Source organism: Phyllobates terribilis, unplaced genomic scaffold, assembly GCF_046119375.1.
Source record: "Phyllobates terribilis strain yellow unplaced genomic scaffold, ASM4611937v1 Scaffold_1__5_contigs__length_1240528914, whole genome shotgun sequence".
NCBI classification, from domain to species: domain Eukaryota; kingdom Metazoa; phylum Chordata; class Amphibia; order Anura; family Dendrobatidae; genus Phyllobates; species Phyllobates terribilis.
In genome coordinates, this window is record NW_027362761.1 from 611,328,815 (window position 1) to 611,353,265 (window position 24,451).

A 24,451-nucleotide genomic window follows, 5' to 3' on the forward strand; every position below is an offset into this window, starting at 1 on the left:
TATCTAATAACAATTTTTTACTGCATCTAACCCAGTAAATCCTTTTGGGCATAGTAGCAGTGTCTGGTAGTCAGCGGAGTAGCCCACCTGTGAAGGAAGCTACACCGCCTGTGTATCTAATTCTAATTTTTTACTGCATCTAACCCAGGAAATCTTTTTGGGCCTAGTAGCAGTGTCTGGTAGTCAGTGGAGTAGCCCATCTGAAGCAAGCTACACCACCGGTGTATCTAATAACAATTTTTTACTGTATTTAGCCCAGTAAATCCTTTTGGGCCTAGTAGCCGTGTCTGGTAGTCAGTGGAGTAGCCCATCTGAAGCAAGCTACCACCACCTGTGTATCTAATAACAATTTTTTACTGCATCTATCCCAGCCAATCCTTTTGGGCATAGTAGCAGTGTCTGGTAGTCAGTGGAGTAGCCCATCTGAACCAAGCTACACCACCTGTGTATCTAATAACAATTTTTTACTGCATCTAACCCAGTAAATCCTTTTCGGCATAGTAGCAGTGTCTGGTAGTCAGTGGAGTAGCCCATCTGAACCAAGCTACACCACCTGTGTATCTAATAACAATTTTTTACTGCATCTAACCCAGTAAATCCTTTTCGGCATAGTAGCAGTGTCTGGTAGTCAGTGGAGTATCCCATCTGAACCAAGCTACACCACCTGTGTATCTAATAACAATTTTTTACTGCATCTAACCCAGTAAATCCTTTTGGGCATAGTAGCAGTGTCTGGTAGTCAGTGGAGTAGCCCATCTGAACCAAGCTACACCACCTGTGTATCTAATAACAATTTTTTACTGCATCTAACCCAGGAAATCTTTTTGGGCCTAGTAGCAGTGTCTGGTAGTCAGTGGAGTAGCCCATCTGAAGCAAGCTACACCACCTGTGTATCTAATAGCAATTTTTTACTGCATCTAACCCAGTAAATCCTTTTGGGCCTAGTAGCAGTGTCTCGCAGTCATTGGAGTAGCCCAGCTGTGAAGCAAGCTACACCGTCTGTGTATCTAATAAAATTGTTTTACCCAGCCAATCCTTTTGGGCTAGTACCACAGTTTGGCCACTCAGCTCTGCTCGGTTTCCATCCATCGTTTTTTCTGCAAACAACTACAGAGTTGCCAATTAGTTAACCACCAAAATGAGTGGCAAAAGGCCTGCTGCTGGTGGAAAGGAGAATAGGCGTGTTGGGAAGGGAAAAAAAGGTTGTGTCCGTGGGGTAGGTGGTAAAGCAACAGTAACATCTGCAGAAGAAAGACCATCTTCCAGCCAAACTAAGATGTCTACTTCTTTTCGTGGACAATGTGATATGATCCCTTTCTTACGGACACGCCCATCGCTACAAATTCCAGATGAGGCACAAAAACAGCAGGTGCTTCAACGGATTTCAAGTGCTCCTTCAAGTGGGCTCTCCACCTCAACTTCAACAACATCACAAATACTCCAGTCCTCAGAGGTGTCACCCCAATCTCACTTGCTTCCTCACAGCTCCCAAGTCTCCAGCTGCCCGTCTGAGTATGGGGTAGAACAGATGGTTGAGTCTGCAGAGCTGTTTACTCATACTATAGCCTGGGAATCAGAGGTCGGCTCCAGAGATTCTGTGAATCCAGACAAGGAAGTGATCTGCACTGATGCCCAGAATGTTTGAGTCAGATCCAGGCCCAGATGAATAAGGTTCTGAGCATAATGTAGACCCTCGTTCCCAAACTGAACTCCTGTTGGTGGAGACAATGAGGAAGACGATGATGAGACTCAGATACCTGATTGGAGCGACAACTTGACTTTTCGGTCAGGGCAGGAAGAGGTTGGCTCTGAGGACGACGGGTGTGAGAACACACAGGGTGATGATGACGAGGTTGGAGATCCCACTTACTGTCAACCCACAGTCAGCCAGTCGATGAGGTCAGCATCGGAGGTGGAGGAGGATGCTATTGACGACGAGGTCAGGTTGCGCCTTCCTGGACAGAGACTGAGTACTGGAAGCACGTCAACAACTGCATCCTCAACCACAACTCTGCCTCTGATCACAAGTCGTGGTGGCTCTTTAGGTCGCATGGGCTCTAAGCCTTGCATAGCCTGGGTATTTTTTGAGATCGCAAAGGATGACCCAACTAATGTTATCTGTAACATTTGTCACCAAAAGCTAAGTAGAGGCCAAAAAATCCATAGTTTGAGTACTTCATGCATGAACCGTCACATGGACATGAAGCATAAGTTGCAGTGGGAAGCTCACTGTGCTACAATGCGACCTAGCTGGTCGGGCCAACCACCGTCTGCCCCATCTTGTGCATCCGCGGCCTCTTCATCCTCTGTGACTGGGGGGACAGCAGTCACACATGTTTTTGGACGCAGACCTGCCACCTCTTTCCCTGCAACAGCCAGTGTGATTGGCAGGTCGGCAGTTCATTTGGAAGTGGAAACACCTGCTGGTGTTGAGCGCTCTCCGACATCGAGAGCACCACCTTTGGATCAAGGCAACATAACATGTCCGCCTGCATCTTCCTCACAGACCGGCAGTTTGCCGGGGACACCCTACTCAACCCCGTCTAAGTACAACAGCCAGCCCTCGGTCCCTCAGATGTGGACAAGTAAAAGACCATTTCCTTCTAGCCATGACAAAGCTAAGAGGTTGAATTTCACCATCTGCAAGCTGTTGGCTACAGAAATGCTGCCTTTCCGCCTGGTAGACACAGAGGATTTTCGAGACCTTATGTCCGTCGCAGTGCCCCAGTACCAGATGCCCAGTCGCCACTACTTCTCAAAGAAAGCTGTGCCTGCGCTACACCAGCATGTCGCACACAACCTCACCGCTTCCTTGAGAAACTCTGTGTTTGACAGGGTGCATTTCAGCATAGACACTTGGATTAGTAGGCATGGACAGGGGCGTTACATGTCGCTGACTGGGCACTGAGTAACTATGGTGACAGCAGGACAAGGGGCTGCTGTCCAAGTCTTGCCGTCCCCACGAGTTGTGCATCAGTCCTCTTTATCTAGAAGTTCCTCCACTGCTTCTGCCTCCTCAACCTCCTCTCGGTCCTCCACCTGCACCCAAAGCCTGTCTGGTAATGCCACCCGCCTTCTAACTGCTCAGCTCTGGAGACCGAGTTTCATGAATGGTTGTCTCCACTGAATCTGCAGCCAGGGAAGGCCGTGTGCGACAATGCTGCAAACCTGGGTGCGGCCCTTCGCCGGGGCAATGTCACACACGTGCCTTGTATGGCTCACGTGTTGAACCTGGTTGTCCAGCAATTTTTAGCCCACTATCCCGGACTAGATGGCCTTCTGCAGAGGGCACGGTCACTGTGTGCTCACTTCCGCCGTTCGCATCCCGCAGCTCAACGACTTACATCTCTACAGAAGTCGTTGAGCCTGCCAGTTCACCGGCTGAAATGCGATGTGCCGACACGATGGAATTCAACTCTGCACATGTTGCAGCGACTGTGGCAGCACCGACGAGCCCTGGTGCAATACGTTGTGACGTATAGCCTGGGCCAACGAGATCCAGAGGTGGGGCAAATCACGCTGCAGGAGTGGTCTCAGATCAGGGACCTATGCACAGTTTTGAAATGGCGACGAAGATGTTTAGTGCTGACGATGCCATTATCAGCATGACTATTCCGGTCATTTACATGCTGGAGCACACTTTAAACAGTATTCGGAGTCAGGTGGTGGGACAAGAGGAGGGGGAGGAAGTACAGGAGGAGTCGTATGTGGAAGGGATAATATCTCCAAGTTCCAGACGGTCGGCAGCACCAAGGTGGCAGGCATGGGAGGGTGGGGGAGAGGGATTAACGAGGGCGCATGGTAGCAGTCAAACTGTTGAGGAGGAAGGTGCAGGAGCCGAGGAAGAAGTGGAGGATGAACTGGCGATGGGCATGGAAGACTCATCAGATGAGGGAGACCTTGATCACATTTCTGTTGTGTGAGGTTGGGGGGAGAGGGCAGAGGAAGGAAGCATGATTCTTACCTCGCCACCAACACAACAAGGACTTGGTCCTCCTGGGTGCGCAAGACACATGAGTGCCTTCTTGCTGCACTACCTGCAACATGACCCTCGGATTGTCAGAATTCGAAGTAATCCCGACTACTGGGTTGCCACACTCTTAGATCCCCGTTACAAAAGTAAATTTGCCGAAATAATTCCTGCCATAGAAAGGTGTTCAAGCATTCAGGAGTATCAGCAGAGGCTGTTACAGAATCTTACATCTGCTTTTCCACAAAACACCAGTGGTGCACGTAGTGAATCTCACAGTTCTAACTTGCCAACCGTGGGACTGTCGAGTTTTCATCACTCAAACCGTAACAGTAACACTGTATCTGCTGGTAACAGCAATTTTGTGGAATCGTTTCACCAATTTTTTAGACCATCCTTTGCAAGGTCACAGGAGACAAGAAGTCTGACACATAGTCAACGCCTAGAGAGGATGCTACAGGAGTATCTCCAAGTGAACATCGAAGCCATGACTGTGTCACTGGACCCTTGCTGATTTTGGGCTTCCAATCTGGAAAAATGGCCTGAGCTCGCCACTCACGCCTTGGAGATCTTGTCATGCCCCGCAGCCAGAGTTCTCTCTGAACGTGTGTTCAGCGCTGCTGGTGGTGTGCTGACAGATAAGGCTGTCCACTGACAATGTAGACAGACTCACGTTCATAAAGATGAACAAATCATGGATCCGCAAGGACTTTTCTACCCCTGTGTCATCCTGGGGAGACTAAAAGCTTGAGGATTTTGGAAAATCTCCTCACCAACCATTTTAAGCAACTCTAGGGCAATTGATGCCACTTAAGTGGTGTCTGTGCCACAATTTTTGGAAAAAATGGAGACTCTTTTTGGAGTCCCCCTGCTGTGTTTTACATGACGTTGGCATTGTCAATTCCAGGTGGGTTGGGTCTCCCCCCCCCCCCCTTTTAACCGTAAGAAACTACATACACTAGCTTGGGGTATCACAGATGGTTGATTCTGCAGAGCTGTTTACTCATACTATAGCCTGGGAATCAGAGGTCTGCTCCAAAGCTTCAGTGTCTGCTAGTCAGCGTAGTAGCCCAGGTGTGAAGCAAGCTACACCTCCTTTGTATCTAATAACAATTTTTTCCTGCATCTAACCCAGCCAATCATTTTGGGCTAGTAGCAGTGTCTCGTAGTCAGCGGAGTAGCCCATCTGAAGCAAGCTACACCGCCTTTGTATCTAATAACAATTTTTAACTGCATCTAGCCCAGACAATACTTTGGGCCTAGTAGCAGTGTCTGCTAGTCAGCGGAGTAGCCCAGCTGTTAAGCAAGCTACACCACCTGTGCTTTGGACACTTAATTTTTTCAAAGGAAACGCTTCGGGCCCCCGGGACACTCAGTCAAGAGCATCGGGGAGGCGCCCCAAGGCAAAGGGGATGGGACTGGCGGTAGCACGCCTTGCGGCGGCCCACCAAGCTTGATCCTTATAAAAGCTTTTTAACTGCAGCAGCTTTAGTGGACGCTACTGGAGCTGGAATTACCGTGGCTGCTGGCACCAGACTTGCCCTCCAATAGATCCTTGTAAAAAGATTTAAAGTGTGCTCATTCAAATTACAGAGCCAATTTAAATTACAGAGCTTAGACCTGCCTCCACCGCGGGGGGTCTCGACCCACCAGCGGACAGGCACCAGTATTGGGAGAGGGGGGTTGGCCGTCAGGGTCCACCGCGGCTCTGGCACAAACTCGGCGACACGGAGGTCGCACGGGCAGGAATGGCCTGGCCGTGTCGGCTTCGCACTCTAGCGTAGTCCCTCTGCCCGCTCGCGCCCGTAACCTCAAAGGGATGCGCAAGCGGCTTTTCTTCCCAGGGCTGTTCCCCGCCTAGCAGGAACGTAGGGGAGCTCAGGTCTGCCTTCCACCGTACTCCCTTACCTCCCTCGCCCTCTTTCCTTCTTCCGTTCTTCATCTAACCCCTCGGCTTTGTGGTGTCCGCTCTCCCTCCAGCTCTCTCCTTCTCACAGGTGGACTACCGCGTGTATTCACACTGTGGCGAATCTTTTGGGCCCAGGCATAAGAAGTCGTTGAGGTAATGGATAATATGTGCCCCCTTAGAAACGTCCATGACGACCCATTCGAGGAAGCAACTAAACGCCTTAAATAGTGAGCAGGATATGGAGCACCCCATGGGCAAACAGCGATCTATATAGTATGCTCCTTCCCAGAAGCAGCCCAATAGGCGGACAGTATTTGGAGGCACAGGTAGTAAGTAACCGGAACGCCCCCTCAATGTCTGTTTTGGCCATTAGGGTGCCCCTTCCCAACTTCTTGACCCGCCTGATTGCCTTATCAAAGGAGGTACAGTATATACTACTGTACTTGGTTCTGCGTCGATGTTGTCGTTTACTGACCTGCCCTTTGGATATGACAAATGGTGGATTAGTCCGAATGTATTGGGTTCCATTTTTGGCATGACTCCCAACGGGGATACCACTACGTCTTGTAAGGAAAGTGTTCTGAATGGAACCGCCATTCTACCTAAAGATATTTCTTTTTTTAATTTTCTTGTCACGACGTCTGGGTGTTGGTAGGCTGATTTTAGATTTTTACTCCAGCCTTTCTTGATTTTAGAAGGGCATGACATGCCTATATCTGTGTCTCCCCCTCCTTTTACTCCTCCACCTCTTTTCTTTTCGCATGACTATATGTACTTGTCACATTTCCATGTGTTAGTTGTGTCTTCTGAGCAGTTTGTCAGCTTTTGGACACCTTTGAAGGTGTTTTCTATGTGTTTCTATGTGTTTTTGTTTGCCTGCCATTGGTTTTAACGGTGTTCGACGAACCTTTCGACGAACCTTTCGGCGAACATACCGGTGTTCGACGAACCGAACCCGAACACTACGGGGGTAGCTCAACACTAGTTGCGAGGTCACTCATGGTATGGCTACAACAATTAAAAGAACCCCTAGAGATAAAATCCAATTTACCTCTCATGCAGGCAGCATCAGCCTTCCTCGCTGACACTTCAGTGGATTCAGTTAAACTGTCAGCCCGGTCAACAAACCTGTCCAATGCTGCCAGACGGGCCTTGTGGCTCAAGGGTTGCCCAGGAGACCTGCAGTCAAAATATAAATTATGTTCCCTCCCATGTGACGAGAAGCTCCTATTCGGCCAAAAGCTGGACGAGCGTTTATAAAAAGCTGGTGATAGGAAGAGAGGTTTCCCAGGGTTCACGGGGGACACAGAGGTCTTACTTTCGGAGAAAGAAATTTAACCGGGGTCGCCCTCCAGGAGACAGAAAGAGATGGGATTCCAGATGTATACAGGAGTCGGGTTATATGTTTGGAGGACCATCCTCCGCGACTAAGAAATCCTCCCAATGACGCCAAACTAGAAGTCGGTGGAAGGCTATCCCATTTTATCCCAGCTTGGGAGGCCATTACATCAAATCCCTGGGTGCTGGGTATTGTGAGGGAGGGCCTGAAGATACGCTTCGGGGGGGGCGTGGCCTAGCTCTTGATGTGAGAGGTCGGGTGGCAGTGCCTCTCCACCACCATTAGCTTCAATTATCCTGCACAGAGCCCGAACCAGCCAAATCCCTTATCAGGAACTGCTGTCTGAGGGTCCCGGGAGTCAGAGGCGAGCTTCTGCCAGACTCAGAGAGTCCAACATGGGCCGCAAAAGGCAGAAGGATGCCGGGGCCTGCAGCAGTGCCTCAGCCCAAGATGGCACCGAGACAGAGGAAGAGGCGGGAAGGAGGAACACAGCCTATGCACGGAGGCTGGAGGCTTCAGCACGGCTGCACAGGTATGCGAGGGGCATGAAGGCAGATGAAGAAGGAAGTGAAGGCAGTGAGAAGCATGGAGATGAGGAGGAAGACGGTGAGGAGATGCCTGTGCTACATACTGAACAGCAGGAGGAGGGGGATGGTGACACTGTGCTGGCAGCTGAAAGTTCAGATGAGGCAGAGCCGACTCTGCGAGATGTATTCCAGGCTGTCTTATACTGCAAGACTGCTTTAACTGCTCTGACAAAGCAGGTGAATGGTCTGAAAGCCGACATGGGAGGCATTGAGGCTTCTATGCAGAAAGTTACAGCCAGATTGACTGAGGTGGAGGGCAGAGTTGGTGTAACAGAAGATCATTTAACCTCAGTGCAAAAGACGCAGCAACAGCACACTCAGAGGATCACGGTAGTGGCTAATAGAAACGATGACCTGGAAAACCGGTCACGCAGGAACAATTTGCGTATTGTGGGCATCCCTGAAAGAGCTGAGGGTGCTGACCCCACGACCTTTGTTGAAACCTGGCTGCTGGGAAAGTTTGGGTCTAATATCCTGTCGAGGGTGTTTGCTGTGGAGCGTGCCCATCGAGTGCCCATGAGACCCCCAGTGCCTGGAGAGGGCCCTCGTACGATGTTAGCCAGAATCCTGAACTGCAGAGACCGGGACACTATCTTACGTAAGGCCAGAAAATTGACAGATCTTACCCTGGAGGGCAAACGCATTGAAATATACCCGGATTACTCGGCTGAGGTGCAAAAGCTGCGGCTACGGTATGGTGAAGTGAAGAAACAGCTCCGCTCTTTGAATGTGAAATACTCTACAATTTATCCTGCCAAATTAAGAGTGGAAGCCTTTGGAAAGGTCAATTTTTTCCCGTCACCGGTAGAGGCCGCCTCGTGGTTGGAGCGGAACCGGAGCAAATTGAGAGAAGCTGAGGACTCGGCACGGTGAATGCACGACCCTGCTATCCTGACCACTGGACAGGGTTGTGGCTCTGCATTGCTCTGCGAAACCGCAGAGGAGGGGGAGAAACCCCCGCTGGGATCTACGTTTTATAGTTTTATAGTTAATTTGTTTGATTAATGGTTCGGGACTATGCATATTATTGATTATGTGGTGGAGAGACTGCCAATGCTGGAGGAGGACACGGCGCATGTTGATATGCGGTATACTACGATGTTGCTCAGGTTCTTTGAGCTCCCACTCTCACGTTGGGAAGAGAGTGACAAGAGAAGGGTGGGGGGAGGGGGGAGGGGGAAGGAGGGGGGGGGTGGATGGGTTGGATTTGCGGGAAAATGGGGTTGCTTATGCTGTTTGACCTGGTATGCTGGGGAACAAAATGGAAAGATGTTACTTGATGATGGTGGATTGTTTTTTCTAATGCACAATGAGTAACCGTACGGTTCGGATTTTAAGTTGGAATGTACGTGGTATATCTGACAGGATTAAGAGGGCAGCAGTTCTGAATCACATCAGATCTTGTGATCCTATGATTGCGTGCTTACAGGAGACCCATCTCACTAGAGATACTAGGCACTGGCTATCGAGAGGGTGGATGTTAAAGACATATCATTCCACTTATTCCTCGTACTCCAGGGGGGTGTCAGTCCTAATACACAAAAACGCACATTATGAAGAGCTGGCAGTGCAAGTAGACAGTGAAGGGCAGTATGTATGGATTGCGTGCAGATTGTATGGACACAAAATGATTTTAGTGGCTTTATATATCCCTCCACCTTATTCAAAAAAGGAACTTCAAGCAGTAATGGACTTGACGGCCAGATGGGGGGAGGCTCCGATGTTGATTATGGGAGATGTTAACAACACCATGAATGACTACTGGGATAAAGTACGTCCGGCAGGTATGGAAGCTGGACGGGACGGAATGACTGCATTTGGCACCTACGTGGGGGAGCTGGGGCTGGTGGATCTGTGGAGAGTACGAAATGAGGGTAAGAGGACCTTCTCGTGTCACTCGGCTACACACGGAACACTGTCAAGGATAGACCTGGCTTTTGGGGATACTGCTATGGATGGGATGGTTGGGGAGGTGGAATACCTACAGAGGACTCTATCGGATCATAGTCCTATGGTTCTCACGCTTCTAGTGGGATCTGCTCAGGGTCAGAGGGGAGGTTGGCGTCTTCACCCGACGTGGCTTAAAGTGGTGGATATGGGTGGCATAACCAAAGAACTAGAGCACTTCTTCCAAGTGAATGAAGGGAGTGCTGAGGCCACAGTGGTGTGGGAGGCTATGAAGGCATTTACGAGGGGACTCTTTATAAGTGAGATCTCACGGTGTAAGACCAAAACTAAATTGGCAGATCAACAAATAAAGGATGACTTGACAAGGGCAGAGGCAGACATGATTTTGGCGCCAATGAGTGTAGCTCACAATAGACTAAAATTGGCACAGGAGGCAGTTAATAAACTGCACATGATGCAAGCTGAGAGGAAAAGGGCATTTCAGCAAGCCCAATTCTTTGAGGAAGGAGAGAGAGTGGGTCACTTGTTGGCGGTGATATCTGCGGCACAGAGGGAGTCTTCCAGGGTGTACAGGTTGAGAGACCAAACGGGGACGACTCTGACAGACACAAAGGAAATATTGGAGGTCTTCAAGGAATATTACATGGCACTGTACAATTCAAGAGTACGGGACACGGAGGGGGCCGTAGAGGAATTTTTGGAAGGCATCTCACTTTCTAAATTGTCTGAGGAAGATAGGATGAGCTTGGATGAACCTGTGAGTGTGGAGGAGGTGGAATGTGCAATTCTGTCTATGCCCAATAACAAATCACCGGGTGCTGATGGTCTACCTGGAGAGGTGTACAGGGAGCTGGTGGAACTGCTAGCTCCAAAATTGAAATCTGTGTTTGATGAGGCTTTGGTGAAGGGGGCGTTACCGAGATCAATGGAGGAAGCGGTGATAGTGGTTCTGCCAAAGGAGGGGAAAGACCCCATGGATGCGGAGTCGTATAGGCCCATATCGTTGTTGACAACGGATGTCAAAGTACTCGCTAGGATCCTGGCCACCCGGCTCACCGGGGTTGCGCATACTGTTATTCACGAGGACCAGTCGGGCTTTATGCCCAACCGCTCTACGGCTGTTAACTTGAGAAGATTATTTCTTAATATGCAGCTGCCTGCTGATAATGGTGGCGGGAGAATAGTGATGTCATTGGACGCTAGAAAAGCATTTGATAGCGTGGAATGGAAATATTTATAGAAAATCATGGAAATAATGGGATTTGGCCCCGCATTCATGGCCTGGGTGAAGTTATTGTACTCATCCCCAAGGGCGGTAGTTAAGGTGAATGGTGAACGGTCCGGGATGTTTGACTTACATAGGGGCACAAGGCAGGGGTGCCCGCTGTCCCCGCTATTGTTTGCGGTGGCAGTGGAGCCCCTGGCGGCCAAAATAAGAGCTGAGAGAGGAGTGGTCGGATTTAAATTTGGGAGGCTGGAAGAAAAAATATCACTGTATGCCTATGACATCCTGTTATTTCTGGAAAATGCAGGAGAGACATTGGGGTGCACGATGGATGTAATTAAACACTTTGGGAGCATTTCGGGACTGGAGATAAACTGGCACAAGTCTTATGTCATGGCTGTAGATAGACCAATAAAAGCGGAGGAGATAGATGAGAGGGGGAAGCAGCTCCAGCTGGTTTCACAATTTAAATACCTTGGGATATGGGTGGCGCTTCCATTGACACGATTCACGGATCTGAATTTAGTTCCTCTGCTAGAGAAATTTAAAAAGAAAATAGGTGCATGGTGCCAGTTGGCTTTGACGGTGACGGGTAGAACTAACCTGATTAAGATGGTCCTTATGCCACAACTAATGTACGTTTTGCACAACTCACCGATATGGCTACCAAAAAAACGGTTTCAGGGTATTGATTCTATCTTCAGATCCTTGATATGGGGCAAGAGGCAGGCAAGGATTAAATTGGGAACGCTGCAAAATGGGAAGGAGGAGGGAGGATTGGCCGCACCCAATCCCTGGGTCTATTTCTTGGCAGTACAGGGCCAGCATGTCAGGGGATGGAGAGAACCCGATTGTGGAGGGGCAGCTTGCCGGGTGCTGGTACATGTGTCGGGGAGACGCCCACTGGTCCAGGCGTTAGAGGATGGTACCTTTAAGAAATTGGGAGCAATATATCCTACCTTAGGCTTGACTCAGAAGGTATGGGACACTATTAAAAAGATCAGGGGGGTGGACGGGCTGACTAAGTACTCACCGGTGTTGGGCAATGAACATCTGCCGGAACTCAATAAGCTGTGTCAAATGGGCAATTGGAAGGCGCAAGGAGTGAGATATGTGTGCCAGCTGCAGAGTGGAACGGACCTGAAGACCTTTGAGAAATTGAGAGAAGAATTTGATTTGCCTTTGGTGTGGGGATTTCAATACTATAGGCTTCGACATGCTTGGAGGGCACAGTGTGGATTGGGAGCCATGACGGTTCAGGGTGACATTGTACTAGACTCTGTGTGCATGAAGGGAGGGACGAGGGGAGTCATATCGAGCCTATATCATGACCTACTGCACTCCTATCTGGGGGGAAATCACTTCATTGCAAAGAGTAAATGGGAAAGGGAGGTGGGTACCCTCACAACAGAACAATGGGAGGCAATTCTAGAATATGTCCCGAAGATCTCTCTAAGCGAGCAGGCACGGATCTCCCAATTATACATAATACATAGGACATACAAAACACCGCTGCGCCTGTACAAGGCGGGCTTGAGGGGAGATTCCAATTGCCCTAGATGTGGCACGGACCAGGCCGGACTGCTACACATGCTATGGTCATGCCCGCGGCTAGTGGCTTATTGGTTGGTCGTTAACAAAATTGAGAGGGCTTATACATGTACAATTGACAGAAACCCGGTGCTGTGTGTTTTGGGGGAGGTGGATGGAATACCTGTCTCAGAACATTACAAAGTGGCGATAGCGCGATTGCTATATGTGGCACGCAAACTAATAGCACGAAAATGGACAGATTCGGAACCCCCCACTAGGAGGGAATTTATTGCTCAGACACGTACGGTAATGCATTTAGAGGAAAGCATTTACAGGCGGAGGCATGGAGAGAGAACTTTTGGGAAAATATGGTCCGCATGGATGGCGGTAATATGATTGTCAATGTTCCCAGGTATGCCCGGCATAAGGAGTATTGGCGGGAGGGGGGAGAGGGTTTTGACTGTATTACTACACGTTATGTGAATTGTTATATGTATATTGATAACTGTTTGCTGTAAATTTTTGAAACCTAAATAAAAATAATTGGTTTTAAAAAAAAGAAGATACGCTTCGGTCAGATTCCTCACCGAACTTTTGTGATCACCCCCAGGAGGAATTCCATAGAGGAACAGATGGCCTTGGAGTCAGAAATATTAGATTTAGTGAGGAAGCACGTCCTTCACGAAGTTCCGGAGTCACAAAGGGGAAGGGAATTTTATTCCCCCCTATTTGTGATAAAAAAAATAAATGGATACTTAAGGACCATTATCAACCTCAAGAATCTAAACCAGTTGGTAGAGAACCAGACGTTCAAAATGGAATCGGTGAACTCGGCAGTAAAACTTCACCAACACAATTGCTTCATGGCAGTAATCAACCTAAAGGATGCCTGTTATCACTTCCCAGTCCATCCAGCCTACCAAAAGTACCTAATGGTAGCCCTGTTCATACATGGGAAACTGAGGCATTTCCAATTCCAATGCCCTACCTTTCGGTCTCTCGATATCTCCGAGAGTGTTTACAAAGCTTATAGCAGAGGTGACAGCCTTTCTACGAATCAAAAACTTAGTGATCATTCCCTAATTAGACGACTTTCTTGTGATAGGGAGATCAGAAGACCACTGTACCACTCAAATTCTAGAGGTCACGGCAGTTTTACAACGACTGGTATGGTTGATAAATTCTCAAAAATTGAAATTACCCCCTTAAGGACTCAAATCTTTCTGGGCCTAACCCTAAATTCTCATCTCCAAGCCTCCTTCCTCCCAGAAGACAAGGTTTGCAAAATCAATTTGGTCACAAAGGCCATAGCATCTCCGGTGATGTCTTTGAGAGAAGCAATGTCCCTACTGGGCTCCATGACGTCCTGTCTCCCAGCAGTCAAATGGGCCCAAGGTCATATGAGGCTTCTTCAGTGGGAGGTCCTGTCGGCGCAGAGATCTTTCAACGGACGTTTAGAAAGGAGACTATCTCTTTCCTTAGAAACTATAGACTTCCTCTCATGGTGGACAATCAGGGGAAATCTGACTTCAGGCATGCAGTGGTCCAGACCAGTCGACCATATAATTACAACCTGCAGGGAGTGCAGGGCAAGCGTTAGAAGAGCTAAAGCCAGTAATGAAGTGAGGCTTGCAAGGGAAACCAAAAGCAATAAAAAAATATTTTGGGGTTATGTCAAAAGTAAAATAAAAGTCAAAAATTCTATAGGATTTTTACAGGATGAAAAGGGTAAAGTGATAAAAAATGATGGGGTGAAGGTTGAACTTTTTAAATTCCTATTTTGCATCCGTGTTCTCTAAGAAAGCAAATGTAACATCAACTGATGTTATGGTAGAGATGGGCTGCATCTCAATGGGGAGGGTGCAGCTATGCTGGGGGGAAAAATGGTCAGACGAATGGAGGAGTAGGATGAGGGGTGCCATACATATCCGGGATGAGGGGTGCCATACATACCAGGATGAGGGGTGCCATACATACCAGGATGAGGGGTGCCATACTTACCAGGATGAGTGATGAAAGGTGCCATACATTCCAGGAGCCGCACTTCAGGTACAGTGTGCACGCTATTAAGGAAAATGAATATTAGCTATTAAGGAAAGTGAATGTTAATTTTGTTTATCAAAATTTTGGAGGAAAACAGTGCGTCTTATAGTCTGAGAAATACGGTATCTACAGAGCAACAGCGACATTAAAATAAATCCCCAAAATATTTATAAATAAATCAATGCCAAAAAGAAAAAAACAGATGGTATCTGCCCTTAAAAGATAATAACAAGCAAATTATAGATGACCAAGAGAAGGCTGAGATATTAACCCCTTAATGACCGGGCCATTTTCCGTTTTTGCGTTTTCGTTTTTTGTTACCCTTCTTCCCAGAGCCGAAACGTTTTTATTTTTCAGTCAATATGGCCATGTGAGGGCTTATTTTTTGCGGGACAAGTTGTACTTCTGAACGACATCACTGGTTTTACCATATCGTGTACTGGAAAATGGGGAAAAAATTCCAAGTGTGGTTAAATTGCAAAAAAAAGTCCAATTCCACAGTTGTTTTATTTATTTAATTTATTTTTTTACCACGTTCAATGGAATGGTGAAACTGACCCGCCATTATTATTCTCCAGGTCATTATGAGTTCGTAGATACCAAACATGTCATCCAAAGTTTTTCGGTATCTGGGGCCGGGTGAGGGCTTATTTTTTGCGCGCTAAGGAGACGTTTTTATTGATATCATTTTGGGGTAGATCCGATGTTTTCATCTTCCGTTATTGCATTTTATTGCAATGTTGCGGTGACCAAAAAAGCGTAATTCTGGCGTCTTTAATTTTTTTCTCGTTACGCCGTTTACCGATCGGATTTATTCTTTTTTTATATTGATAGATCGGGCGATACTAATATGTGTGTGTGATGTGATTTATTTATTTTTTTATGGTTTTATTTTGAATGGGGGCGCAAGGGGGATGATTTAAACTTTTAAATTTTTTTTTTTATTTTTCTTAAAACTATTTTTTTTTACTTAGTGCACGCTTCAATAGTCTCCATTGGACATCGCCTGTGTGTAGCAGAATTGTAGTGAATTGCTCACTTGCGGGCGGCACTCATAGCAATCTGGCAACGACAACCGCAGGGGTCTCGTGCAGACCTCGGGTTGTCATGCCAACCCATCGGCGACCTGCTGTCATGTGACAGGGTCGCCAATGGGCGGGGACAGTGACGCGCTTCCCAGAAGCACGAATTATATGCCGCTGTCACCTAGCGTGACATTATCACCAGCCGTGCATAAATAAGAAAAAAAAAAACTCACGTGGTTTTATTTGTGTGTTGTTTTTTTTTCCTTTCTCCCTTGGTTCCTGGATCTCGTTGCAGAGCTGGTAGAGCAGCTGCGCAGGCTGTCTCTGCAGGTGACTGACCTTCGCTATGAGGTTCAGCAGCAGCAACAACGGCTGCAGATCCATAATTTTGGGGTCTCTGCAGGTAGGCCGGTCCAGTTTGAACCTATGGTTGCCCTCCCTGACAGGTTTTCAGGAGGCAAGGACAAGTTTTCTGTGTTCAAGGAAGCTCTCAAACTGTATTTTAAACTTCGTCCTTACTCCTCCGAAGATGAGGAGCAGCGAGTGGGGATTGCGATCTCACTGCTGCAAGGAGATCCTCAATCCTGAGCTTTCTCTTTGCCGCAGGGTTCTGTTTGTCTCCAGTCAGTGAAGGGGTTTTTCGGGGCACTAGCCCTCATCTATGATGACCTAGACCGAATCTCCTTGGCTGTCACGCAAGGTGTGGGAAAGACTTAGTGCAACACAAAGGAAAGAGGGAAAGGGGGAAAGTGGAGACCTCCTAGGTTGATCTACCATCACCCTGTCTCCCCTATCCCTGTATTGGATCTTCACCAATCACCGCATGCTTGCTTTGCCCTGTCTTTCCCTGGCGTATGGCTAAGGCTAGGGAAGGAGATGAGCACTAGTCAATCTCCACTAAACACTATAGACAACAAGGGTACACAAATAGGGGGAAATTGCTTAGCTTTGGACAACTCCAGACAAATGCACACACGTCCTCAAGCTCCAGAGAGGAAGTGGTACTGTTCTTGCTAAAGCCTTCACAAGTAGGAATGAATATCGCTGGCACCTCCCTCTGAAACACAGCAGGTATTTATTTACCCAGGCAGCATGTTAATTAGCCAGAGGAAGGTAGCCCCTGGGTCCTAGAGACAGCCTCTAAGAAGGTGTCTGCAATGCCAAACGTAGAGATCTCCTGCAACCGACTGCAGGGCGACTGTCTGTCACTTCCGACACACCCGTGACATTGGCTGAGTCCATGCTGCATCACCTTCAGCAGGGGACTCGGTCAGTGGAGACTTATAGCTCAAATTCCACAGATGGGCAACTGATACAAAATGGAATGACCCGGCTCTTAGAAGCCAATTTTTTCAGGGCCTTACTAAAAGGTTGAAAGATGCTTTGGCAGTGTATGAAACTCCAGAGTCCTTGGAGGCTGCCATGTCTTTGGCTATACGTGTTTATAAACACCTTTGGTATAGGTGGCTGAGACCACCTTCTCGGAGCCCTCTTTTCGGGGTAATGCCCCTGTTTTGCCAAGTTTTTGACACTAAGTTTCGGATACGGATTTAAAGAACACAACCACTTGCGATGTAACACAATTTTATTTCTAATAGTTGATTTAAAAGATAAAATACATAATTAAAGTAATAGTATGATATGCTGTTATTGCGTACACTTTTGTATATCTTAACATACAAAGGTTAAGTACATATACTCACGTCATCACCAAGGAGCTTTTAAACATAATCAGTCTGGAATATCAGAGAAGCAATTTCTCCAAGACAGAGAAACCCTTGGAAGTCTCAACACTGCATGGGCAGGTATTACATACAACACTACACATTAGTAGGTAATATTTTCTCTGGCCTTTATATAGGGAATGTACACTACTAAGGCTAATTCACTTTTTCCCCCCATCCTTTATTGTGGAAGCTGATACGTCGGAGGTGGGTGTTGGGTCTGTGTTGTCTCAGGGTCCGTCCCCAGGTAAATGGCGTCCATGCGCCTTCTTTTCCAAGAAATTATCTTAGGCTGAGAGAAATTATGTCGTGGGTAATAGGGAACTTTTGGTGATTAAATTGGCGTTCGAAGAATGACAACATTGTTTGGAGGGACTGTCCATCCTATTACTGTTATCACAGACCATAAAAACCTGTCATATCTTCAATTGGCTTAACGCCTCAACCATAGGCTAGCTAGATGGTCCCTGTTTTTTTACTAGGTTCAACTTTGTTGTCACTCTCCGTCCAGGGGTCAAAAACATCAAGACTGATGGTTTGTCCTGGAGATTCCCTGGTGGTGGTGACCATGAGAACCCTGCCCCGATTTTGCAGAGAGGGGTAGTCATTTCGGCATTATACCTTGAACTGGAGGGTGAGGTTTTGGAGGCTCAGGGGAATGCTTTTGCCTTTCAGAAGGTTATTTGTACCATCTAATCTGCGCCACAAAGTAATTAGGGAACATCACAACTCTGTGCATGCTGGTCATCCAGGTGGTAAGGCAGTTGTGGACCTTCTTTCTCGTCATTTTTGCTGGCCGGGGTTGCATTGGGATGTGGTTGAACGCGTGTCTGCTTGTAGTATTTGAGCGTTCTAGAGTATCACATACCCGTCCGTCTGGTACTCTTCTTCCACTACCCATTCCTAGTAGGCCATGGACACACTTGTCCATGGATTTTATTAAAAAATGGATTTTATTTATTTATGTATCTGCAGGCAAAACTGTGGTTTTGGTGGTAGTGGATAGGTTCAGTAAAATGGTTTACTCCGTCGCATTACCGGCACTTCTGAATGCCAAGACTGTTGCTCAGGTGTTTGTAAATGAGATTGTGAAGCTTCATGGGGTTCCCTCCGATGTGGTGTCAGATTGGGGGACCCAGTTTGATTCTAAGTTCTGGAAAGCGTTCTGTTCTCGACTGGAGGTGCAGCTGTCCTTTTCCTCTGCCTTCCACCCTCAGTCGAATGGGCAGACCGAGGGCATTAATCAGAATTTAGAGACTTGCCTCCGGTATTTTGTCTCCGAAAACCAGGAGGATTGGGCATCTTACTTAACGTTGGCAGAATTTACTATTAATAATTATCACCAAGAATCTACCAGCAGGTCACCTTTGGTGCATATGGTTTCCATCCACAGTTTGGTACTTTTAGTGGGGGAGGGCCTTCAGGAGTTCCTGAGGAGGAACGTTTTGCTTCGTCTCTTTCCTCTGTGTGGTGGGGGGAGGGGGCTGGAGGGGTTCTGAGTAATTTGAACATCATGGGAGACGAGTACAAACGTATGGCTGACAGGAGAGGCTCGCCAGGTCCGGACCTGAGTGTGAATGACTTTGTGTGGTTGTCTACCAGGAATATCAAGTTGACGGTTCCATACTGGAAGCTGGGACCTAGATTTATTGGTCCCTATAAAATAACCGCCGTCATTAACTCAGCAGCATTTCGTCTTGCGCTACCTCAGGCCCTTAAGATCCACAATGTCTTTCACAGGTCATGTGAAAAAAAAACTGCCTGCGGTTCGTTCGCAGCGTCAGGGCCACAGGCTGGTTGTCATCGTGTGCACATACCCTTAAGGATCTGGGAATGTTTAGCTTGCAAAAAAGAAGACTAAGAGGAGTTTGCAAAAAAGAAGGCTAAGAGGAGACTTAATAGATGTCTACAAATATCTGGAGAGATGTCACAGTATAGAGGGATCATCTTTATTCTCATTTACACATGGAAGCACGAGAAGCAATGGAATGAAACTGAAAGAAGATATAGATTAGATTTTAGAAAAAACTTTTTGACCGTGAGGGTGATCAGTGAGTGGAACAGGCGGCTACGAGAGGTGAGGAGTTCTCCTTCAATGGAAGTCTTCAATCAGAGGCTGCCTGAGATGGTTTAGTGAATCCTGCATTGAGCAGGGGGTTGGACACGATGACCCTGGAGGTCCTTTCCAACTCTAACATTCTATGATTCACAGGAATTAAAGCAATGAAAAAAGGGAAACAAATGTAAATTTTGCTTTTTCCCAGAAAAATATTGCTTAAGCCCCAAATTTTGCATTTTCAAAAGGGTAACCAGAGAAAATGGACCATATGACTTGTTGTGTGATTTCTCCAGAGTACATCGATACCCCATATATGGGGGAAAACTAATGTTTGGGCTCTTGGCAGGACTCAGGAGGCAAGTAGCACCAACTGAATTCTAGAGTGCAATTTTTGGCTGGAATAGATTACGGATGCCATATCACATTTGAAGAGCCCCTGACATGCCAATATAGCAGAAATCCTCACGAGTGTCCCCGTTTTGGAAACTACACCTCTTAAAGAATTCATCTAGAGAGCATTTTTAGCCCACTTCACATAAATGCATAACATTGGGCTCAGTCAATGGAAAATCACCACGTTTTCCACTAAATTGTTGCTTTGGCAAGTTTTCAATTTTCAAAAGGGATAAACTCCTCCTGAGTTCGCCAAAACTACTTTTGAGACAAAGTGGAAAGCTCAGAAGGGAAGAAGTACCATGTTGGAGTTCAGATTTTGCTGGAATGGTTTGAGGGTGTCTTGTCACATTGGCAGAGCCCCTGAGGTGCCAGAACACCAGAATCCCTCATAAGTGAATCTCTTTTACAAACTACACCTCTCAATGAATTAATCTAGTGGTGCAGTGATAAGATTGACACCATAGGTGTGTCACAGAATTTTATACCATTGGGCAGATATTACATTTTCACAAGGGGAAATGTGTAAAAATTACAACAAAAATTTGTGCAATTTCTGCTGAACGTGGCTATACCCCATATGTGGCTGTACAGAACTGCTTAGCCATACGGTGAGACTCGGGAGGGAAGCAGCGCTATTTGACTCTATGGAGAACAAATTATCATAGAATAGTTTGCAGGCTCCCTATAAGCCCCTAAGTGCCAGAAGAGCAGAATCTCCCTGAAGTGATCCTGTTTTGGAAATTACACCTTTATAAGAATTTATCTACAGGCGCAGTGATAATTTTAACTCCATTTGTGTTTTCCAGAAAAAAAGCATCCACGCTACCTCCTTCTGCCTCATTACAGGGAATCTTCCGCCGGGGGATCCGTCTGAATCACGTATTTCAGAGGTTTACACGGAAACCCCAGTGTAAGCGCTCAGCGCAGAGCGCAGGATAAATGTGAGCTGAGCCTTACTGAGATCTTTGGGAGGCAGAATGGAGAAATCAACAGCAGGTGAAGAATTGGTTTTATTTATTTTTTACGCCGTTCCTTGTGCGGTAAAGGTGATTAGACGACTTTATTCTTTGGGTTGGTGCGATTACAGCGATACCAGGTTTATATAGTTTTTTTTCCTGTTTGGCTGCTATGTAAAAATATATTTTTTTTCATTGCTTCTGTATACTTTGAGAGCTATAATTTTTCCATATTTCTGCCAACAGTCATGTGAAGGCTTGTTTGTTGCGGGACAAGTTGACATTTTTATTGGTATCATTTTTTGGCACATAATATTTTTTGACCGCTTTCTATTCTGATTTTAGGGAGGCAGAATGAACAAAAAACAACAATTCAGAATTCTTTTTTTTTTTTTTTTAATTCCGCTCCACGTATGGTAAAATTGATAAGGCAGCTTTATTCTTCATGTCAGTCCGATTACAGCGATACCACATTTGTATCTTTTTTTTATGTTTTGGCGCTTTTATACAATGAAAACTATTTTATAGAAAAAAAATATTTTTGCATCTCTTTATTCTGAGAGCTATAACTTTTTTTATTTTTCCACTGATGGAACTGTATGGTGGCTTATTTTTGTGGAACAAGATGGCGTTTTCAGCAATAACATTTTTATTTACATTCAACTTTTCAATCGTGTTTTAGTGCAGTTTTTGTTCCGCAATATGATAAAAAAAAAAGTGTCAAAAAACAATGCTTTTTCATATTTTTTTTTTACAGTTTTAACTGAAGGAGTTAACTGTGATAGTTTTATAGGTCAGTTCATTATAGACACAGCTATACTAAATATGTGAACTTTATTTGTTCTTGATTCTACATAAAAATACTTATTTATTGGTCTAATATTTTTTTTATTCTGTGATATTTTTTAAAAATAATTTTTCCAATTTTTTTTTATTTTTTACTTAGTCCCTCTATGGGACGTTAACTTTTATTACTCTGATCGCTGGTATACTACATTGTAATGCATTATGCCTGTTAGTGCTACACTGACAGAAGCCTCTTAGACCATGCTCCTGGCATGGTCTAACAGGCCACCGTCAGTGGCAGACCCCAAGCTTGTCATGACTACCTCTGTTTGTCATGAGGACCATCGGGCCCTCGCAATGACATTGCGGTGTCACCGATTGGAAGGGAGAGGGAGCCGCCTCCCTCTTCCTGCCTCCTAAATGTTGAGATCAATGTTAATCATGGCATTTAGGGGGTTAAGCAGCTGGGGACAGGCATCTCTGCTGGCATTGATAGCCTGGGCACGGCTACCACGTAAGCAATCGCGCGGGCATTACTCCTGTGCTGGCACGATTGTCATGCCGTACCTATACGTCAAAGGTAGTGAAAGGGTTAAAGAAGAATAATAATGTGGTAACTCGTCTTTTAGTAAGAGGACGGCAGGTTCTCTCTCTGAGTGATCCCAGAGGATCCTGTCCAGGAGGGAGGCCGTGTCCTCATGGTGACATAATGATCTCTCAAAAAACAATCACTGGTAAATGGTCACCGTCCTTCCCCCAATCTCCATAACGGGGAATTAGGAGAGAAGAAACCGATGGATGGAAATGTGGAGCTTTCTCCAGCTCCTCTGTGGTTCCGTCCCTGGTGGAGACGAGACTTGGAGAAGTTGTGTTTCTTAGTACGGCTCCTTCATCTGACTGACGAGGGTCTTCTCTGTCCGTCTCCTCGGGGTCCTCATCCTCCGAGTGCAGAGCAGAGAGCATTAGGCTTTGGCCTCGCTGATTATCACTTCATACTTGAGGCCCACAATGTGCTGGGACCTCGGTACCGGGGGTGAGGACCACAACAATGTAATTTATTCCCTGATACATAAACATAGAATTACCGGTTCTGAGAGACGAGTCTCATATATAGACAGATACACGGCAGGTCATGTAGTCTCTGTGTCTCCACAGATGGATCCAGGAGGAGAAATCCACCAGAGAGATGTCCCCGTCCTCTGTATCCCCAGGACTGTCCAGAGGAGAATCACAACATCCCGGAGGATCATCAGGTAGATGACACTGAAGTCCCCACAACATCTGACCATGAAGTGATTGGACCTGAGCTCATGTTACATTGTTCTTTTTAGGGTGAAGATATGATTGATATTAAGGTTGAGGTTATACATGGAGCACAAGAGGCGACCGCAATATGGGCCGATCAGCAGGGTGAGGAGGGGAGACTGTCATGTCTGTTCTGTGGTCACCTACTACTACTCCCATCATCACATGACACAATCTATTCCGTCACTTTGTGTTTCCTACAGATGGATCCAGGAGGAGAAATCCACCAGAGAGATGTCCCCGTCCTCTGTATCCCCAGGACTGTCCAGAGGAGAATCACAACATCCCGGAGAGTCATCAGGTAGACGGTGCTGAGCCCTGTACCGGATCTGTATATGGGGGGACATTTCTGATCGAGGTCATAGTTGTCACAGATTTTGGTGGTTTCTTGTATTGTGCTGATTGTTACATCTGATATATCAGGAGGAAGATCCGACTAAGAATAAAGTGAAGGATGAGACAGAAGAAGAAGCGATGACGAGGGGGGATCAGCCATGTGTGAGTGACGGGAAGGAGGAGATTCAAGTAGATGTTTCCACAGGTATGTAATAATGACCGGCGCGTGATGATGATGATGACTGGTGTGTGATGATGATGATGACCGGTGTGTGATGATGATGATGACCGGCGTGTGATATCGTGTGGAGTCTCCGGTGCAGTGAAGCTTTATCCGCTGTCCACATCACAGCAGAAGCATCCGGTGATGGCGCGGCTGCTCCTGTAGAGTCCGGCTCTGCTCCGATGAATACCGGGGCCGCCTCCACACCTCTTCTTAATGATTTAGGAAGCATATGTTTAGTTTTCCTTTGCCTTCTATAATATTCCTTCCATCCTTTACGTCCATATCTTTCTTACACAAGTCCCTACTGCCATATAAATGACTGAGCTTGTGCTCCAGGTAATGAATCTTCCCGTCCTATGGATCTCGGGGATGTAGCAGCCTCTGCCTGGTGCTGACGAGTGACGACACATGTCACATGTAGAGTCGTCCTACCTGTCGCCTCTGTTTGCCTCCCACTGCCTCCTACATTGAGGCCGGCGTTCTGGTCCCTCCTCATCCAGGCCGGCCGCCCGGTGGCATGAAGAGCCCTATGGTAAGTCAGTAAGTGCCGTGCTATGGAGGTGTGGGTCAGATATATGGCTGTCGTCCATCTGCCACTATGGAGGCCATCTTGGATGTAGGAGGACCAGAACACCGGTCTCAGTCGGAGGCAAGCGGAGGCCACCAGGTAGGTGACAGTACATGACAGATGTTTAGTCCTCTGTGCCGGGTGGAGAATTGCTTCATCATAAAAGGGATTAGGAGCTTGTATCTACAAACAGCTGCGATGGCCACATCTAGAGTTGTCAATATCGGACAATCATGTTGGTTTTTGAGATCTGGTTCAATCAATGTATAAACATGGACACAAGATGCTGCCAATTATGGCCAAATATTTTCTTTCTGGAGTGCACCATGTGACATCTCTACTTTGCAGAGAAAAACCAAAAACAAGCAAAATACCCAAATAACTGGAAGAAAATGGATAGATCGCACAGTGCAAAAATAATAATAAATAATAAAGGGTATTTAGTAAACATAATTTTGATCAAAATAATGTAAAAGCTATCCCACCACGTCAAGGCAACCCTTATGGGACAGTCCTAACTCTAATATTAAAAACCTTACCATTTGTCAAGTGACGT

The 24,451-nt window shown here is 46.7% G+C and overlaps 1 pseudogene; it reads left to right on the forward strand.

Moving 5' to 3' along the window:
* LOC141153071 (uncharacterized) overlaps nucleotides 1-24,451 on the forward strand; it is a 78,637-nt pseudogene that overhangs the window by 38,617 nt on the left and 15,569 nt on the right.